The 20,083-nt window shown below is 39.5% G+C and overlaps 1 protein-coding gene across 7 annotated transcripts in view; it reads right to left on the bottom strand.

Annotated features, from left to right (window-relative positions):
• Window positions 1-20,083, bottom strand: part of ptprdb (protein tyrosine phosphatase receptor type Db) — a 157,231-nt gene that overhangs the window by 126,827 nt on the left and 10,321 nt on the right. For all 7 annotated transcript variants that reach the window (XM_085277015.1, XM_085277019.1, XM_085277016.1 and 4 more), the window contains exon 3: window positions 5,723-5,748. The gene's annotated coding sequence lies outside the window, so the exon portion shown is untranslated. The remainder of the gene's footprint in view (window positions 1-5,722; window positions 5,749-20,083) is intronic.

The following is a 20,083-nucleotide window of genomic DNA, read 5'->3' as shown; positions in this document are numbered from 1 at the left end:
ACACATAAAACTTAGAGGTTAAGGTCTAAGCACTGGTTTTGACCCAGGACTGTGACCTTCCAAAATCATTGATTTGGCTCAAATACAGTATCTGGATCGCCTACCCAACGTCACTGTAAATTAATTTTTTTATTGGTTGTATCATTTAACACAAAGGCAAAGACTCATTTGGATCAAATTGATTGTAGCCCTCAGAGATTTTTTTTCCTTAAAAAAAAACAAAAGCTGTAAATAGAATATTTAACAGGTGTTGTGTGTAGGTACATGAACGATCACAAATTCAAAAATGCCTTAATGTATGAAAATCCATTCATTATTTCATGAAAACCTCATTAACTGCCAGGAGTCTCATTCTCTCGAGGACCACTTAAATTCTAATATACTGAAAGGTTAACATAGATATTTTTTATAGCCAATGAGGCAAAACATGTTGTCTACTTCACCTTTAATTATTTTTTTAATGCATGAAGTCATGGATAAATTCATTATGATTCAACTTCCCTTATCGTGCAGTGTAACCTTTTGTCTCAATAGACAAATTGTTTCCATTCAGTATCAGTTCTGATCAACTGAGAAAAACTAAATAATGGTTTTCCATTAGTATTACAGATCATTTAACCCTTTAAATATATTTTAAACAACACAATTTACATCATTAACAATGATTCTAGCTGGTGAGTGCTTGGAGACAAGTCACCATCTTCCACAAATTATGTAACTACTGTAATTTGCTAGTGACCAAAGACCAAACCTTCTCTATTTCACAGAAAAGTCAAAATCCTGTTTCAGCATAATACTGAAAACTATTCCATGGATTTGTTACTTCTAGGCTGGACTATTGTAATTCCTTATTATGAGGTTTTTCTAAGATGAAAAAAACTTGAGTTAATCCAAAATACTGCAGCGAGTGTACTATCCAGAAAGAGAGATTATATTTGACTCATATTAACTTATTTTCATAGGTTCCCTGCAGACCATGTCATTTTCAAACTGCAAGCTTACTCATGGTTCCTAGAGTTTCCTCATGTAGAATGAGAGGCTCCTCACCTGTGAAACCAGCTCCCATTTTGGGTTCAGGACACAAATACCCTTTGTTTTTAAGAATAGGTAAAAATGTTCCTTTTTGGATCAGATGACCTTAGCATAAACCTTAGTTATGCTGCTGTGGGCTCAGGCTGGGGGGGGGACTTCCCATGATACACTGAGCACTTCTCTTTTCACTCAACATGCCATTATTGAATGTCACTAACTTTAGTCTACTCTCTCCTTTAGCTTGATGTTGATGGTCTAGCTAAGCTCCTCCTTTTCTCTTGTCTTGGTAAATGGTTGATGGCCCGATTTTGCTGTGGGTCATCCTTATGAATATAGTGCAATACCTTTCCTATTGATTAGGGAGGACAGGGTATTCAGCTGACCCAAAGCCGTTGATTTTGAACATAAAAGCAATGTTAAATAGAAATACTGTAAAAAAAACACCTTTATGAAAAATGCAAACAAATATCTATATAATTATGTCTACACTTAAAAGAAAAAATCATTTGCATGATGTCTATTAGTCTATCATCAAAGTAATCCTATCATAATTATTTACACTTCAGTGCATGTATGGCATATAATAGTTAATAGTTTAATTTTAAAGGTGCTAGGTTACTGAAAATACCGAAAACAAACACTGATTTAAGAAATACAGCAGTGTTATAATATGCTTCCTAGCAGGACAATGAATTATTAACACAGATTTTTATTATCTTACTTTTTAAACTAGAAGGGCTGACATAGCAGAGGGGTACATTGTTGTTCCAGTTTTGTTTTAGGAAACCCAGTATCAAATGTTCAAAACATTTGTTCCATAATAATCATATTTTATTACATTTTTTACATTTAATATTGCGTAAGGAGCACTTTTTCCTTTTGGACTGTATTTTTTTTAAATACATGTAAAGCACCAATACCTCATAACTGTACTTAAGTACAGTGCCTGGTGAATTTTTGCTTACAAAGATTTACGTGCACAAAAAAATTAAACAAACCTCAAGAGTATCAAGTGAGGGCCAATGTGGCAGATGGGCCAGCAGTAGAGTAACATATGACTTTGTGCCCCGAGTATCTTCAGTAGCAGCACGCCAGCCAAACCTTAGCCACTAATGAGGCTCCACACAAAGTCCCAGCAGAGCCCACTCAAAACACTGAACCAGACACAAACACAAGGAAGACACAGAGACTAAGATGTAGGCATATGCCCTCCCAAGCGCACATGCACACACACACACACATGCTTTTTCACACTACCTCGGGTAACAATAAAACGCAAGCACACACACACACACACACACACACACACACACACACACACACACACACACACACACACACACACACACACAAATAATTGAGGTTTGTACCAAAGGTTAACATTGCACCTTTGGTAAAAAAACCTTCTTAAATTCTTTGTTGGACCGGCATCCCTCTCAGCTTGTCCTTCTGAAGTATAGATGTGACATAGCCTGCCATGATTATTAGTATTTTATTCCACTGTTACTGACACGTTCCAGTGTTAAGCATTCAAAATCAAAGATTAAACCTTTAACAACCTTTTGCTCCTTTCACTGTTAAATCTAAAAATTCTTTCAACATCTTTCAAATAATGTTTTTTTTTTTGGTAAAACGCTGCTTTGTCCATTTTCTGTAACTATGAATAACTTTCCAAAAATGATTTCTGCTTTATCACAGAGAAAGAATACCTGTGAACTGTAGTTTACCCAACACACGCTGCTTACTTTAGCTGAATATGAATGTACATGTGCACTCTGTACAGAACTCTGCACTGATGCATCGTGACTTTATTTTAGTTAACCTATTATTACCTATTTTTACCATGTTGTTCAACAGAGTGAAAAAAGGAGAAATAACTAAACTTTTACCCTGAACTTTAGTGAGTCATTAGATCTTCTCTCACTTAAACAGCTGAAAAATAAGTTTTCTGCTCTTAGAACAGGGGTAGAAATATTGGAGTTGTTGTACAATCATCTTTACCTGTATTTTATCCTACCAAACAGGAGCATCATTTACTTGCATCATTTTTCGGTATGGTTATGAGTTAGAGTTATGAGTATGGTTATAGTGCAATAATAAGTGCAATAATCCTTTCTGTCATCGTTGTATTTTTACTCAGTTGTATATAGTATTTGTATTTGTATTCTATTTTTATCTTATTGTATATTTATTTTTATTTTATTCTACTGTATATAGTATTTTATTTTATTCTATTCTGTACAGTTGTGTACTGTATTTATTCTTATTGTATTCTAATTTTTGCCTCATAACTTTTGCACTGTCCACTTCCTGCTGTGACAAAACAAATTTCCCACGTGTGGGACTAATAAAGGTTATCTTATCTTATCTTACCTTATCTTATAGGTTCAAAAGATAACAGAATATTAACCATTTTGTCTTTTTCACCTGTTCCATCATCTCTGCTTTCATCCTTTCACTGTTCAGACTGAGGCTGCTGGCTGAGCTCTGGGTAGCTTTAGCTTTAGCAACTTTGCCTTTGTTAGCATCTTTAAAATATACATATTCAGCTGGATGATAGTCATTTCAGTGTCTTATTAAGTTTGTTATTACAAACATTTTCATGGTAGTCCCCCAATGGTTTATTTGGCAAACATTCCATACTGTCTCCACCAGAGATGGGCAGTAACGCGTTACTGTAATCTGATTACTTTTTTCAAGTAACGAGTAAAGTAAGGGATTACTATTGCAAAAACGGTAATTAGATTACCGTTACTTTCCCGTAGGAACGCTGCGTTACTGCGTTACTAAAACCGTGATTTTTTGCGAGAATGTCTCACGACAGTGACGTAAGCGAGTGCGCCGTTAGTGACAACAGCTGTCTGCAGATCAACAATGGATCACATATCGATTGTGGGAGAGAGTATGAGCGTGCAGCGTTTAAAGCGTGGAAGTACTGACCTTACTTTGAGTTTGATTCCATAAAAAGTGACAAAAACATTAGCGTCCATTGTGCGTGGGAAGAAAACTTCTTTTTACAGCGAAAAAAAACCCTAAACTTCCAAGCAAGCACCGAGTGCGCCATGACGTAATGGGAAACTCACAGAGAAAGTTGCGGATTCTTCAACTGACCGCGGCACACCTGCACCAGGGTAAACCTCCGCCTACCGCAGTCCTGCTTTACAGGTGAAAATAGAGCAACAGCACCGCTGAGTGTTTGACTTTATTTATTTTCAGCTGTGTTTTACTTGCATCTATTTGAAAGAGTGAGTGTAAACACAAAAATATTTTATTTTATGTGCTGGAATGTGCAGAAAATAGCTTTAAATGTTAAACTAATTTATTCAAGTCAGAGAATGTTGCATATAATTAAATTTTTGCTTGATGCATAAAGTTAAAAGATTAAAACTGATAAAACAAGTTTAAAAAAAGAGACTTTTCCATTTGATTACATTTTGTATGATGGATTATGCAGTAAAAGTAGAAAGATCTATCGCTTTATCACCTATTCAGGTTGTAAATCGTGTTTTTAAAAAGTAACTAAGTAACTAAGTAATTAATTACTTTTGAAAATAAGTAATCAGTAAAGTAACGGGATTACTTTTGGGGGGAAGTAATCAGTAATTAGTTACTGATTACTTTTTTCAAGTAACTTGACCAACACTGGTCTCCACTCAAAGTGAGGGGCTTCTACTCTAACAACATGTTAGCATGTAGCTGTGGCGCTGCTGTTCCCGTGTTGTGCATACATGAAAAGGTAATGTAATGTGACCTTCCAGGCCAAGAACACTGGAAACTGTCTGATTCCAGTTGCATCCCAGTTGAGCGTTGCATCTCTACTCTTCTGATTACTTTGCCATTTGCCTTTTTTATCAGCGTTGTCTGGACTTTACAGCTTTTGTTGCTTTTGCTAGTTAGTTTATTAAAGTTACTTTTCCTATTCATGCTGCCTGAGTGCCTGTGCTTGGTGTCCTCTTACCAGAACTCCACATAACAGTGACATTGCAGATATTACAGAGACATCTTTTATGCCCAAACACAAGGTCAAACCCAGCTGTATGGCATTGAAGCACATTTAATTTTCTTTTGAAAGTATTGTGAGTCTGCTGATATTATTACAGAACATTGCAGCCTGAAAGTAATACGTTTGAGATTTACTAAAGCTGAAACCTGTAGTCTACAAATAAACAACAATATTGGCATTGCTTTTTAAAAACTGTAAGGTATTTTTATTTTTTTTGCTCTTGTTGATTTGCAGACGGGTTCAGATTCAGTCGTAAGATGCCACAGAAGAGGACTTACTGTGTTTTATTATAGTTTGTGTACGGAATTGCCAAACAGCTTCTCCTTATATGTTGATTTAAAAATATTTATTGCCTAATACAAGGATGAAAATATATCACACGTGCTATAAAATCCCAATGGAAAGTGTAATACTGGCTGCTGATTCTGCTCTGTACATTTCAGACCATGGCTATACCAGCTGAGTGCAGTGGGAGTGCTACCCAGAGTGTCTCTTTGTTATCTTAACACAATTTCATTGTGTTTCAGTGAGCAGAATACTGAGCCAAATAAATTTTGAGGACGCAGACTGTTCCGTGAAACACACACTGTGCCAAGTGCTGATGGCATGCTGTGTTTTATGGGTAGAAAATCAGACGAAGAAAAGTACTGAACAAGAAAAGGAAAACATGAAATGAGACACTCTTACCTTAAGAAGCACTTCAGCACTTCAAACTGCAAAGAAAAGGAGCAAAACAGGGGAGAGGCAGAAGGAGAGAGGGAGGGACAAGAGGGGAGACGAGAGGGGGAAAAAAAGAGAGACTGAAATTAGATTACCATAGGGTGCAACAACTTTCCACTTTACATGAAAATATCTGAGATAAAACTAGAGACATTTTTTGAAGGAGTGATTTAATTTCACAAGCAGTGCTGTTGTGCATTTCTCTGCAATTTCATTCCCTTGCCTTCGGCAACACATACAGTACTGAGCATTTATAGTTGACTGGCCTGCATGCATTTTGAAAAATAATTCTTTGTGAGGATGTAAAGAGTCATTTCAACAATTTTCAAGAAGTCCAGTAAAATTGATTTGGACGTAGTTATCAAAAGCACAATTACCTCTTGAGTTCAGTTTTGAGTATTTTTAATGACATCACTTAATCAGTGTTTTACACTGATAGATTACATGAAATTAAAAAAACGATAAAATGACTGTGATTTTATTTAAAGTTTTAAATGTCGAGCAGGTGTGCTTTGACAGGTTTGACTAAGAATATGGAGAAGATTTACAAGAGGAAACAAAGTGAAACCATTTCTCCTGCTCCGAATGTCACTTGACAGTTGTTTTCTTCAAAAAATAGAAAATAAAAGAAGCTGCTCTTAAGTTTAGTTTTGATGGGGCTGCTCAAATGTAAACAGAATTTAAACAAAGAAAAAAATTGTAAGGCATTATAAATAAAAAAAAATCTCTGTACAGTATGTATTCTTCAAACCTGAGTTTAAAGCAGAAAATACTACTTTGCTAGGTATTGTTCTTCTCTCTTATCCGTTGCCAACTACTGACTTTCTCTACTTCACACTGTCACATTCTCCTGGCTGCAATTCATGAAGCTTTGGAGAGAGATAGCACACACATTCACACTGCTAAAACACACTGACATGCCTAAAAAAAAAGAAGAAAAAAAAAACAAAATAAACAAAGACTGACCAAGAAAACTGCTTCCTAATTAAAAAACTGTAACAAGCAGATGCTAAAGTAAGAAATGCTGACATAGACATTATAAAGGTTGACCAAACTTTAAAAATCATGTCTGTGCCTTCTAGCTGAGTTCGCAACATTAAAATAGATTACTAAAATAGAACCCAGGTTTCATTTTACTCACTTAATATGAAGAGAAGTTGTGTAATGAATCGTTAGCCCAACTGTACAAAAGAGTATATATATATATATATATATATATATATATATATATTAGGGGTGCAACGATACTCGTATCGATATTGAACCGTTCGATACAGTGCTTTCGGTTCGGTACGCATATGTATCGAACAATACAAAATTTGTAATTTATTTTATCAACTTTCCTATTGACGATGCTGTCTGTGTTGAGCGCTCAGTGAATCTGCGTTCGACTACTCCGCCTAGGCTGCACTGTTGAGCGCAGATCCACTGAGCGTTCAACACAGACAATATTGTCAGAAGGAAGAGCGCAGGGAAAGCTAGCGAGACAGAAGTTAAGCTCTCCTTGCAACATGGCAAATTGAACCTCCCCCACCCTCATTCAGATCTGGCGTTTGGAATTATTTTGGTTTTCATGTGACGTATGACCCTGAAGGTAAGCGCGTCATGGACTAAAGTAAAACAGTATGTTGGATGTGCCACGCAATGCTCAATTACATGGGTGGGAACTAGTGTGTTAGCGCAGTTAGCTCGTTAACGTGTTGGCCGTCTAGCCCCCCCCCCCCCCCCCCGTTTATTGACATCTGCAGACGAACACTGCCGCTAGCTAACTGCTCAGCACGGCAACCGCACAGTAACAACAACACACAGAGCGCCCTCTGACCCCGGAAGGACACACCGTCGCAGCGAGAAGGTGTCACCCGTCACTATGGCAACATAAACAAAACATAACTGTACAAACAGAACCCCGAACAGCCCTGACCCGCTACATAGCCCCCACCTAAGGGGTCAGTCGTCCCCGACGACCCCATTACCCCACACAAAGTCCTGCAAATGTCCAGGTGCCTTCTTTTGGCGCACCGGCCGGTCACGACCGGCGGGGAAAAGTCACTCGGGTCAGAACATGAGGTGCCACCATCATCCCACTTCTGATACCAATGTGGCGAGCTCAGACAACGAGGAAACGGAGGTGTCGTTTGGTCTTGCTTCCCGTGAGCTAGCCAGGGAGCACAGCCGTTTATTGACATCTGCAGAAGAACACTGCCGCTAGCTAACTGCTCAGCGCGGCAACCGCACAGCAACAACAACAACAACAACACACAGGGCGCCCTCTGACCCCGGAAGGACACACCGTCGCAGCGAGAGGGCGTCACCCGTCACTATGGCAACATAAACAAAACATAGCTGTACAAACAGAACCCCGAACAGCCCTGACCCGCTACAATATGCTACTGAGAATATAGCCCAGAAGAAGCGTATAGTATAGCTTTTATTTTGGAAAGAGCCATTTCTCTGTAATAAACTCTTTTCCAAAGATGAGTGATTCCTCAATCAGATACAGGGCTCGCAAAATCGCTAGCCCGACGTCCCGGAGCTAGCGATTTTTCCAGTCGGGCTACCAAAATCTATCTCTGCCCTGCCCGTCGGGCTATTGTAGGAAGGAAAAATATATGTCAATGCTTTTGCATTCTTTCGGAAATGTAGCTGGGCAATTATGTCATTGGCATCGGTGAGCCACTGTCAATATGTGACATATTGAAATCGCGTTTGAATTTGCGCTTGTTTTTTGCTTTCACTTTGCAATCGCGCGAACTGTGTATAGAGAGCGACAGTACTGATTGGTGAGTGATGATAATTTGCACACCAATTCCTCTGACATCGTCTTATCAATCTTAGCTTACTATGCAAACATGACAAGTGAAATCTCCCGCAGCTTAAACATATGAGAGGTTGATCGCGCAGAGAATCGCTGAGCTTATGTGTGTGTGTGTAAAAGCAGTAGGATATATATTTTAGTTCTGCTGAGCCAAATAAGAGTGGTCAGGGTGAAGAAGTGACAGCCAAAGAAAAGCTTACCACAAAACGGAAAAGTTATGACAAATCAGACTATAAGGCAAAAAGAAAGTGCAGCTTTATGGTTTCATGGACAAAAGAATTTCTGTGGCTGCAATATGACGAGCTATATAACCAGGGCTGCACATAAGTGGTCCGCAGGTGCGCATTCGCTGTCAAAAAAAAAAAAACGCGCACAAGATATGAAGTTGCAACGCGTGTTTGCATACATAAGATTTTCTGGAGGAGGACAGACATTTGTTTAAAACTCTTAAAGATGTCGAAGAAGCTTCTTTAAGCAATTACTTTGGTGTTCCTCTACCTCCAAAGAAATGTCAGAAGGAGTCCGAACCACAAAAGAAGCGCGTATTCTCGGAAAAGTGGTTGCAGGAGGTGAGCTGGCTTCAAACAAATGATGAACACACAGAGATGTGGTGCGGAATGTGCCCACTCTAGCGGACAAAAACAGTGCTTTTTATATGGACGCAAACGCGCGTTGCAACTTCTTATCTGGTGCGCGTCTTTTATTTTGACAGCGAATGTGCACATGCGGACCACTTATGTGCACCCGTGTAAATAACATAATGTTCTGCCGGGTGTGTTGTTGGTTTTCTCTCGATTTCTGAGTCGACAAGCGCCTTTGTTACTGGGACCAGTCATTTTAAGAAAGGCCCCCATTAGAACCCATGAGAAATGCAAGAAATGCATTATTGCTCAGTCTGCAATATCTTTCCCAGAACAAACACCAATTGCAAATAACATACCGGTACTAAAAATAAACCTGAAAAATCTGTTTAGAACAGCGTACTATGTTGCAAAGAGTGAACTACCACTGGCAAAATTTAGCAGTCTTTGCAAACTTCAAGAAGCAAATGGCCTAGATCTTGGTTCCACTTGCCTCTTACCCGTGACTTCAGCGGAAATTTCAAATTCAGGCTCTGACACAGACTGATTCATGTCCTACACAGTTCTTACAAGTTCATAGAAATTTCTGTTCAATTAGAACCAAGTATTTGAGTTGATGATTGTAATTTTTATACAATGTTGTAATTTGTTTTTCAACAATTTTTTGATTAATGTTTTGTTTCCTTTACAATATTATACTTTAATGTATAATATTGTAAAGGAAACAAAACAGGAAACAAAACATCAATTAAAAAATTGCTCTCTTTTTTATTCGGGCTACTTACATTTATTTTGGGCTACCAAAAACTGAAGAGTCCCTGCCCGAAGGGCTACCAGGGATTTTGAAATTTTGAGAGCCCTGAGATATATTTGTTTTTTTAATTACTTTTGTTTCAGCAACATTAAATTTAAAAACTGTACTTTTGAGTTAAAATATATATTTATAATTTTAATGAATGAATTAAAAAAGGCATGAACATTTTTTGTATCGAAAAAATATCGAACTGTGACACCAAAGTATCGAACCGAACCGAACCGTGAATTTTGTGTATCGTTGCACCCCTAATATATATATATATATATATATATATATATATATATATATATATATATATATATATATATACAGTCACTTTATTACAGTAGGTGCTTTGAACGTGGCATGGCTGTTGCTGTGAGACCAGCTGATCTGAATATTTCAGAAACTGCTTTTCTACTGGGATTTTCCCACACTAACATCTCTGGGGTTTGCAGGAAAAACAGAAAATATCCAGTGGGCAGGAGTTCTTTGGGTGAAAATGCCTTGTAGATGCCAGAGGTCAGAGGAGAATGGCCAGACTGCTTTGAGCTCATAGGAAGACCTTAATTCAAATAACCACAACAAAAGTATGCAGAAGATCATCTCTGCATCAAACGTTGAAGCAGATAACCTAAGCATCAGAAGACCACACTGGGGGTCTGTCAGCTAAGAGTAAGAAGTTGAGCCTACAATTCACATGAATTCACCAAAATTGGGCAGTAGAAACCTGGAAAAATGTTACCTGGACTGATTTCTGTAGCAAAATTCAGATGTTAGGGTCAAAAAATGGCATCAACAACATGAAAGCAGGCATTCATCCAGCCCTGTACCAAAGATTCAGGGTTATGGCAGTGGTGTAACCGTGTCAGGGATATTTTCTTTGCACACGTTGTGCCTTTTAGTACCAAATGAACAGCCATTGTTGCTGACCATGTATGACTATGTGCATTATTCTACTGGTAGTAACGATCAAAACGGGGTACACTTCTTGAATAGGACACAGTTCACCATACTCAAATGGCCTCCAAAGACACCAGATCTCAATTCAGCAGGAGACTTGTATCATGGATGTGCAGCCAACAAATCAACAGCAACTGTGTGATGCTATCATGTCAGCATGGACCAACTGTTTCCAGCACGTTGCTGAATCTCTGTCACAGAGAATTAAGGACGTTCTGAAGGCAAAAGGGAGTCTAACCAGGTAGCAGCATGACATATTTAAAACATGGCCACTGAGTGAAGAGTAACAAAAAAAGAAGTGTGGCTGGAATGTAAACCGTAAGAAATAGTTCTTATATTTGCATATTATAGTTTTCAAAACCCGGTTTTATATTGAGTGCTTACCAGTGAAACAGAGTTAGCAAATCAAAGGCAATTTTACGTTGGTACGCGTACTAATGTTGTTTTCCTTAAATTAAATTAAATATTCATAAGAACATTGACAACATACACACATATACATGATGGTGCACTCTGTAATTAACCTAAGACTAAGCTACATGACTCCATATCCATATAATTTAAAATCAATCTTACCAATGAGTGCATGCAGACATTCAAACCCACACATACACACTCACGATCAGAGTGTTTCATTAGTGAGGAGCAGATAGATAACCCTCCCTAAGGAGACATTGACCAAGGGGCCATTGATCTACTGAGCTAAGCCATTCTGTGTGTCTGTGTGTCTGTGTGTGTGTGTGCGTGTGTGTGTGTGTGTGTGCGTGCAGAAAGTGGCCTACTGATGGAGTCTTTAAGCTGTTAGAGTAAGCACAGTAAATCTAATCCAGTTGTGTTTAATGGAAAGAGAAAGAAACAGTCTGTTGACATGTTCATTAGGACCAATTACTCTGTCCAATCACTGCCATATCACTCACTCACCAGAGAGGGTAGAGACACAAAGAGAGAGAGAGACCATCAGCAATATTTATGTCTTGGCAGACGACCATGAGAAAAGATTGATAGTACTTGAATGATAAATAAAAAACATATTTATTCCACTTACTGAGTGACAACATGGTGCATTTTGAGGCATCTAATTTCATTTGATCCCATTCAAGCCTGGCAGGGTACTGAAGTGTAAATCAATCTGACTAAAACTGGAATCACTAAATTATACAGTCTTATTGATGATTCAATAAAGCTAGTTGGGCTCAGAGGTTGTATCATGACTTATGCTAATGATCCAATGTCACAAACATATTTCCCATAACAAGCTAACAACCACAGACGAAAACAAGAAAATGCTATTGCTGGTCACATATCACGGGCCTAAGTGTGTGTGTCTGTGTGTGTGTTAGAGAGAGCTTGAACGGTTTCCATCTACATGTGGGGGACTTATAATTAGCTTTCCAGCTTGTTCTCTTACATTGGATGTGAAGGTAATTGGCGCTTTTGGACACTCACTCTCAATCTCTGTCAATGCAAGCGTGCGTGTGTGTTTGTGTGTGTCTGAGTGTATGTGTGCGCTGTAGTGTCTAAATTCTGGAGGATGGCCAAACCATTACTGTGTGCTCAGCCTGCTCTAAAGCTGCTTGTGATTCATTAGTAATGAGTCCATTTGCAAACTAAATGAGTGTCTGAGTGTCCGAACGGCGACGTGTGCAATGATTGTGTCCACTTCATCTAGTCAACACTGCGCTGCTATTTTGTAGTAAAACACACATTCTCTCACACTACTGTACATTCAGAAGCATGTTGTAATGTTTCTGTATTTGTGCGTGCACGCGCGCGCATGTGTGTGTGTGTTGAGCCAGGATGAGAAGCTCATGTGGAGATAATGAAGTCAGTCAGTTGTGCCATTAATTACTGTTTTACACCTGCATATCTCAGCTAATTAGACATGCTGACACACACACATGCTGTATACACATACATTCTCTTGTTTTCTCAACTTGCACACACACGCAAACGCACACACTTAATAGAATTACACATGTCTGAGTGCACAGAAAACACATATTTTGTAACACTCACTCCCAAACACAAACTTCTAGACTTTTTTTTTCCACCGACGAGTCAAAAATACATTCTCATTTTCACTTTCTGGAAGGTGAGATGGCACTGCTAAACACAGCGTGGTTCGGGGATCTCTCTCTCCCCCCTTTCCCTCTTTTAGTCTCACTTACGAACACATCTCTGCACACCTCCGTCTCCCTTTCTCACTGTCATTCTCTCGTCCTCACACTCTTCCTTCCTGCAAGCGTTCAGTTCCCACTGTCTCTCGGTACAGTGTATAGTCTATTCACTTCTTCACATCCAGTCTTTAAACTTCGCCTCGGTGTGTGTGTGTGTGTGTGTGTGAGACAGAGACAGAGAGTGTGTCTCTCTCCTCCTAGCCCATTTCCTCAACAAAGGCCACAGCTGCTGCCGGTTTGCTGAATAAAAGATGACAGAGCCATAATATCAGGAGATTACCAGCTAACGAAACAATGATTTTGTCCAATTTAAATAGTGACATCAGTTGCATCACAACCACTTTGCATGTCAACTGTGATATGATAATGTTTGCTACCAAATGAAAACAGCTTCATCTGCACACACGGAGACTCCCTGATTTCATCTCCTCCTTTTGTTCTCTCACTCCCGATCTCACTCTCTCTCTCCCCACACATTTGCTCTGGCTCTCTGACACACACACACACACACACACACACACACACACACACACACACACACACACACACACACACACACACAGCAACACGAAGAGCATATGGCTATTTCTCTCCTCTTTGAAGGGTTGCTTTGAAGCTATGGCACCCGTATCGATTGGCGCTCAGATGAGCTCGCTTCACCAGAGCCCTGCGATTATCTGTCGCTTTATTTCAAACAGAGCGCAAGAGAGGGAGGCTTACACACCCATCACTCACTCACACTCTCACAGTCAGTTATACACTCATACATGAAGTGCACGCGCACACACACACAAACACATACACACATACACAAACGGGGATAATGAGATGAGCTTACATGCTGAACCCCGATACTTAAGGCAAGCTGTGCTTCAGAACTGACAAGTGAGTGGTGAATGTTAAGAAAGTGAGGACATAGTGAGAGAAAAAAAGACTATAAAGTCTGGCAAAGTGATGAAACTTAAGAGAAAAAAATTCTTCCTACGGTTCTACGCTGATTAAAAAAAAAACACACCTCTTTTTCCATAGGCATTATGCAAATCAGTTTGGCAAAATGAGCATTTACTGGAGTGCAGTCGGTGTAAAAAAGATTGTGCTTGGGGTCAATGCTTAACACTGATTGTCATCTGGAAACTGAAAACTGGAAAAAACACAGCTGAGGTCCGATAATAAAAGTGTGGTCACCATGGTCTGCTTTTAAAGTCTGTAGGGATTATACAAAGAGGGAATTTCTGCCACATGCCCATGGGAGAAACACAGGGAGTGAGCCAGGGTGATATGAAATGTTAATGGTCTGCTCAGGGCAGCAGAACTTCATAAAAGTCTTGATTTAGAAACAGAGGCTTTCAGGAACAACGAAAATTGCCGTAGCACACAGAGAGAGGCACACATGTGGCCATGGCTTGGGAGATGGAGGGAGTTGTCTACCAATTGGAAGGCCGGTGGCTCAATCCCCGACTCCTCTAGTCTGCATATTGAATTATCCTTGGGCAAGTACTGACTTCTTAGTTTCTTCTGGAGTGTGAGTTGGGTTAAACGTGCTCAGGCATAGAGGAATAGGTGAATGAACCCTATAAGTGCTCAAACATTTATGTTTATATGCTCCTAAAAAAATTAAGGGTACAATTGAAACTTTATTTTTGGTGGGATTTTGAACTCTGCTCTCGACTCCGCTGACTACTCTTACATCATTTTGTTCTCAAAAGGTTACACAATGCACGCCGGTAAAGATTTTCAGGTTGAATATTTCATTCACAATCCAATGTATGATGTAAGTGTTCCCTTAATGTTTTGAGCAGTATATTTGAGGGTGAGGTTTGAGTCAAGATTATCACTCTTGGATTGACACCAATACTCAAGCATTTAGCAGAGTCTTTTCACAACATCTCACTTCCTTTTCTTTAAGAATATACATACAAAGGGGGCATCCACAATCTCATATTTCATGCATGATATTGCAAACAGTTACCAAACCATAAAACTTAAAGATATCCTCTAACCACACCGCTGAACTCTACACAACAAGTGCTCTCATTTGATTTTGTTCACATTCTTCATAGTAATGATTTTTTCTTTCTTTCGTTTTTTTTCCTGCACCGCTCCAATTCTCTGAGATTAAATTTTTCATCTCAAATCTTACACCCATTACCTGCACACGGTTAACTGTCACAGCATATCTGCCTGGGCACACTTAACAGAGTGGACATTACACGCAGCTGTTTGGTAACAAACACAGTTTTCTTTCGGCTACACTGTATGTTAGAGTATGCACAGAATGGGGCTGAGTATGGATATTGCACTTGGAAAACTAGGAAAAATAATGAAGTGACTGATTAGAGCACAAAACACTTGCTGCCTGTCTGGTTATGCAGAGCGTGATGCGCATGTCTAAATGTGTAAGCATGCGAATATTTGTATGCATGTGTGTTCAAGAACAAAGGGGGTCTCGAGAGGTTGCGAGGGGGATGTCTGGGTGAGTAAGTTTATTAGCTGAGGTGGAAGGTTTATGTGCATAAGTGCACCTCCGAGAACCTGAAAAAATGAAAATGTGGGTGTGAGTTTGTGTGTGTTCGTATGTGAGCAAGAGGCAGAGGGAGGGAACTGTGTGTGTGTGTGCATTTATGTGTGTATTTATATACTCGTTAGGTCGGTATCCAACCATTGCTATCAGCAGTAATCTTGACTCAGCATCAATAATGACCCCATTAGTCACAAACCCCTACTGGTGCACACTCATACACACAAACTTAAACGCACACATACACAGACTGCCAGATGGACACGTCCTCTTATTACTGTTTGTGTGTATGTGCATGTAAATTACATGTGACATTTTCTAAAGGGACACAAAAGCTATACAGACACAAAATTCAACATATAACACTTGGTTCGTCTCATTTTTACCCATGAACCAAATGACGCTTGGAGAAATCAGTCGTTTTCACACCATCGACAATGCAGCCAGACAGATTTTTTTTAAAAACGTGTCATGTCATTTCAGCAGAGTTATGTCACTGAATTTCAGCAAGGTCGGAGTCCGTGGTAAAACTTATCCACCATTAGGTTTTAAGTTCTCAGTTCTTATTCAAATTTGACCTTGAACCTTTTTTCAATTTGATTGTGGGTTTTTTTTAATCTATAGCCGTGTGCATCTCATTAAATATGCATAAATGTGTCTTTTGTTTTGATAATATCTTTTATGTATGCAATTAATTGTATGCATGCACAAAATAAAGTTTCCATTTGACTTTCACGCTGTAAGAAAGGACAAAAACACAGGACAAAAAAGAAATGTACAGAAATGTACAGCAATTTCACCCAGTTTGACACCTTGTTATCTTCTTCGTACTACGGTGCAAGTAGTTAAAGTACAGTTTCATGCATGTTAATAGATTCGTCGTTTGCTGGCATGAAAGAGAGAGAGAGAAGGATAATGTGAGAGAAAGTAAGGCAGAAGGAAAACACAAGGGCAGGAAGCTGAATAATAAATAACATAATGGCTGTATAATGATCTTAAATCTAAAAACACAAATAGAGCCTGGCTAAACGCACACAGACAATCTGGTGAAAAGAGAGAGATCTGGAGAAAAGCTGCGTTGCTGACGGTGTAAAGGTCAGAGGTCATGTGTCAAGAGTTAAGACCCAGTCAGCGAGACCGAACCTCGCAGGAGACCTCACCTCTGCCAGCCCTCCGCCTGCAAGGGTATGTGTGTGTGTGTGTATGCTGGAAGTGCATGCGTGTCACAGTCATACATATGCACATTTACATCACATTTCAGTTACGGATGTGTGTGTGTGTGTGTTTGTGTGTGTGCCAATCACAAAGCTCACAGTAAGTATGTGATCCTTCCTTTATATGTCGCATGTGTGCGCGTGACCCCATGCCCTACATCCTGACAGGAAGAGCCAGCAGGCTACGTGGGGAATGTTGGACCCCGAGGTGTCAATCACAGATTTAGATTGACAGACGAGTTAGCTAGCGCTGCTCTCACATTCACCCACACACTCTCCCTCTCAGGACTGCACTCTGTCACTCTCTCAGGCTGACTGTCTTTCACTCCCTCTTCCTGTCTCTGTCTCCTCTCCATCTCTTCATTTCTCCTTGTCTCTCTTTTTTTGTCTGTCTCACAGTCCACGTCTGTACACTCACATGCTGTTTTTCAGTTTGTGAACCCCCCTTCCTGCCCTACCACCACCACCATTCGCAGTCACTGCCTGTCTCTCAGCTTGCCTCTCCTCTTTTTCTATGACAGATGGGTGCCTCAGAGGATTTCTGTTTCTGTTTCTGTTTTCTCTCTATCGCAGTGCATGTCCTTTCTTTGGTTTTCTAGTTTTCTTCAAAGCACACGATGGTGGTCATTCATGCATGCACACATTTGTGATGAATGTGTGTCAAACATCTGTCTGTTTAAATGTGGCTTCATGACTGTTATTGTTTTGCTGTCTCTGAAATAAATGCAAAAAAAAGGTATTTTAGACTTCTGACTGTGAAATACGTGCATGCTGTTAATGGTTTTAAATGTTAAAATGAGTTTTAAGATGTTAAAAAGAAACCTAAAATTACTGCTTAACAAGTAATGCTATTTGTTCAGTTATTCAAATTGGTGCTGGATTAAACCTCCTCGTATGTGGATGCCAAGCTTGGGTTGAAGTTTTTTTAGGTAACGTGTTTATAAGTGGAGTCAAATATAACATATGTGATTGAAACTAAGCAGAAAGTAAGTGTCTCTCTAACTATTATTCCACAGTTTTAAAGAAAGTGATCTGGATCTACGCGAAAATGTAACAGGTTTCCTTTTTTGCCTATCCTCCACGTCTCTAAACCATTTTCATCAGAGTGATAGTTTTTGAATCATCTTGCTAACAGACAAATGGTATCAGTCGTACCAGTGCCTCTGCACAGGAATTAAAGTAACAACAACAGCACACAGAGAGTGATCCAAGGACACTGTCCTGCTTCCTAATGTTCACATAAAGGATTTGGAGGTGTACCAAAAGTTAATGAGTACTTCAGTGCCCGAGTTCCACCTTTTCACCAAGATTTTTGAAATTTGGCTGTGTAGTTTATTCTTATCCTGCTGACAAGCAGGCAAACAGCACTGGACACTTTATTATTTTGGAAAAGGAATAAAAAAGCAAGCAGGTCATAATCTTAAGGAATTGTGCTTTCAACCACTTTTAAGAAAGCAGTGCTGGGCTAATGCAGCTCCAGTCTTGAGATGACATCACAGAAGAGAAAAAGTCCTTGAGCTCCAAGGACCATTAGATAACTATATTATCCAAGCTAGAAATATGGATAATTATATAATATTGTATAACTCAATCCTGTCTGGTTCTTTATATACAGACGAGATCTGAACACTTGGTATGCATTTTTTTTAGTAAATCAAGTAATTCCATAATAGGTGAATTACTACTATTACTCTTTGGAAAATAGTTCTCAGTGTAAGCAGAGTGTAACAGGTCTAAATAGTGCAAACATCACTCCAAGTCAGTGAACACACTTTACAATAAATGCGTCCAGGTGTGATCGCAGATTAAGTCACCTGAAAACACAACTATTAGCACTGGTGCACAAATAATCACGTGTTTCCAATGTACTGAAGACTCAGTTCTATAGAGTGATGTATGATCTGCAAATCTGTTGCACTGAGCTAATAGCTGTATAATAATCCTACTGCTTATCTCTACAAACATCCAGAAGGAGCAAATATCTTCTGATGTTTTACCTTTGCAGAGATGTCAAATCTGTCCTCAAAACAGGATAAATTGCCTGCCTTGTTGTATAATCAGGCGTCAGTGGTGACTTCCTTGTTTGCATCTCATTTTCTCACTAGTACCTGTAGCCGCTCGCCCATTCCTCGCAGCCCGTTGTGCTGTTATGATGTAGTTATTTTTGGATTTGCAGGATAAGTTGCACTATATGAGAATTTTTTTCATGGCACACTTGTAATATATTTATATATCTGAAAAATAATTACTGTATGTTTAAAATAAAATGTATCTGTGAATATATGTTCTGTTTTTCACTATGGCACTCAGCCAGATCTTTAATGATGTATCCGTGTTTCCTCTTTGGGGTCAGTATAGTGTGTAACTAGTCTATTAGTGGGTGAAAAACATTCACAGTGACCATTTAGCCTCAACTTTTGCCCCTCACAAGGCCCTCGGGGCTTGACTGTTGAGAGAGTTGGTTTTAAATAAAAATGAGACATGGGGAAATCTTTATGCTTATCAAAGAACACAAATTGGTTTCTGGTCAGCATGCAAATACATGTTTCACCTGAAACTGACAGAATGAATTCCGGTGTCTGCGATGTGTTAATGTGAGAAAGTGAGAAAAGGAGGGAAAGTAAGGGAAAACTGCGTTCAGTTACATCTGAGCACAGGGCTGATCTGTCAAACTATATTCAGAGACTCTTTTAAAAAACATAGTGTAGCCTCTCCTTCTATTCTATACTCTGTTCACATTTTTCTTATTCTATCTCATTCTATGCTCCCCTGCATAATCTTCTCTGTCTCATCCTTTTCTTTGCCGTCATCCTCTGATTCCATTTCCCTCCCTTCTCGGCCTTCTTCATCTCCCTGTGTACTGCTCTATCTTCCATCTGCTCCCCCCCACCAACCCACCCGGCCCCCTCAGCCCCCCCCTCGTCATCGCTTTCCTTTCGTCTCGACACCTGACAGAGAGAGGATCCAGCAGTAAATCTCCTAAAGCACAGTCATCCACCATTGTTCACACCACAAAGCTGGAGAGGTAGAGAGAGAGTGAAGAAAGATAGTGAGATGGGCGAGGGAGACATTGAACGGTAGTTTGTTGAGAAGGAGAACAAAAGATACAAGATAACAAAAAGACAAACAGACACAAAATGGCCTGAGACGCAGGCGGTGGTGAGGGGGAAACAGACACTGATGGAAGTGCTAAAAGAATGATGGAAGGGAAGAGACAGTGCGGGAGGGAGATAAAGACACAAGCTTTCACTTACTGTAACTCAC

The sequence above is a fragment of the Mchenga conophoros genome, linkage group LG6 (genome assembly GCF_057382185.1).
Source record: "Mchenga conophoros isolate Kocher_MC1m ecotype Shallow Benthic linkage group LG6, M_conophoros_male_GT1.1, whole genome shotgun sequence".
Taxonomy (NCBI): domain Eukaryota; kingdom Metazoa; phylum Chordata; class Actinopteri; order Cichliformes; family Cichlidae; genus Mchenga; species Mchenga conophoros.
This window is presented reverse-complemented; position numbering and strand designations above follow the sequence as displayed.